The sequence below is a fragment of the Octopus bimaculoides genome, chromosome 3 (genome assembly GCF_001194135.2).
Source record: "Octopus bimaculoides isolate UCB-OBI-ISO-001 chromosome 3, ASM119413v2, whole genome shotgun sequence".
Taxonomy (NCBI): Eukaryota; Metazoa; Mollusca; class Cephalopoda; order Octopoda; family Octopodidae; genus Octopus; species Octopus bimaculoides.
This window is the reverse complement of record NC_068983.1, coordinates 167559501-167561528: the sequence shown is the minus strand read 5'-3', so window position 1 is coordinate 167561528 and position 2028 is coordinate 167559501.

The window sequence follows — 2028 nt, the reverse complement described above, 5'->3', positions numbered from 1 at the left end:
ACTGCAAGCAGCTTGAGTGGCTTAGGTCGGCGCCAGAAGAAAAACGACCATTCTTTGGTTTCAAGATGAAAGGTGTTCTTCCATCACAATGATGCTCAGCCACATAAAGTGAGGATGACATTCGAAAAGCTGGAGCAGTTGAATGAGAAATGATGCCCCACCCACCATATTCGCCAGACATTTCCCCATCTGATTATCATTTATTCCACAGTCTTCAAAATCATTTGGACAGCAAAAATATGAATTCTGTAGATGAGGTCAGAACGGTACTGGAGGAGTATTTTTTGTGACGGACAAGTGAATTTTGGAAGAGAGGCCTTGCAAGTCTACCAGATAGATGGAAGACCATTGTAGAAAATGGAGCAGAGTATATTCTAGATTAAAAAAGAACTTTGTTTATCTTGATTTTGGAAAATAGAAGAAGCATAAAAAAACAACTTGCCAAAGCTGAAGTACGACTCAAAGAGAAAGGCTAATCTTTAGAATGCTGTTATGGGTTTATGTTGTGGCAAGATACATATATGCAGCAATATATGTCCATGTATCAATGAAAGCATGAAGCTTAGGGCTTAATTGTGTGTTAGATTAGAACAGATTAAATACAAAGTTCCTTTATATATGCAGTGATATATTGTCTTTGCATCAATGAGAGCAGTGGTCTAGGAGTTAGGGCGTTAGATTCATTAACATGCAGGCCATTATTAGCATTAGATTCATTAACATGCAGGCCATTATTAGCATTAGATTCATTAACATGCAGGCCAAAATGTATGTGGGGAGACATAATAAGACCACCAATGAGTGATGGTATGGTTTAGCAGGAATTTTCTAACCCAAGAGACAAGATATGGATTGTAGCCACAGTTGGCAATTTTTATACTAGACACATGAAATGTGCTGATATCAATGCAAGAGGGAGAACCTGTTGACGAATGACAAAGGAAAGTAGATCCGTTGTAGGTCTAAATCTGCAGCTGCAGAATTACTGATTCTCGAGAAAGCAAAGAGACTCAAAAGGTTGGGAAAGGGATTACTATTGACTTGTTTTCATTATCTTTGAGATGTTGAAAGTCGGGGTCAGACAGGTTACTTTTCATGAAAATGGGACCTTATGTAACATATTTCCAAAGACTAGGACAAATCTTTGTAAAGAGGAGAGGGAGATAAACAATAAAATTTGAAGAGGCCAAAGGATAAGTTCAGAGTGGACTGTTCGAAGGTGCATTTCAAGAGACATTGTTAGGGCTGGTAGCTTTGTTTGTCTAAAGTGACCAAACATGTATTTGCATGCAGGAGAGGCTGCATTCATGAACTCTGTTATAATTGGTCTGATCAGCTATTGTTTTTACAAAAATGATGAGCATATTAATGAGTGTGACATGTTCAACCATTAAAAAAACAAATGAGGCTATTAAGATGTAGAGAATATTATGACTAGAATTCATAATTTCTCTTTCTCTTTAATATTTTCTGAAGCTTTTGTCATCGTCATTGCTGTCATCATCATCATCATCATAATTTTAATGCCCACTTTCCTATGATTTTCTACAACCAGACTCCCTTCTTATTGCCAACATTTACTTGTTTCTGAGGATTTCCCAAAGCTAGACATACTTTTCATAGCAGATTGGAAATGAAGGACATAACTTCCATGACGGTGACATTTGTTTACAACCATCACATGATGTTAAGCCAATGGAGTACACAAAGACACATGTATATGTGCATATAGACAAGTTACTTGAAGCATTTAACGAAATAGAAGGGGATATAGCATTATACAACGTGGAAGACAATTGGAGATTTCTGCGGGACAACCTGTTGAAAGCCACCGACCAGATTTGTGGGTGGTGTAAGGTCCCCTCCCGACCCAGAGTAACGTGGTGGTGGAACAAGGAGGTAGACAGGGCTATTAGACAAAAGAAACAGGCTTGGAAGGACTGGAAGAACGGTGGTAGCAGGGAATTGTACCAATGTGCCAGAAGGGAGGCTAGGCGACAGGTTTATTTAGCCAGAGGGGAAGCAGAT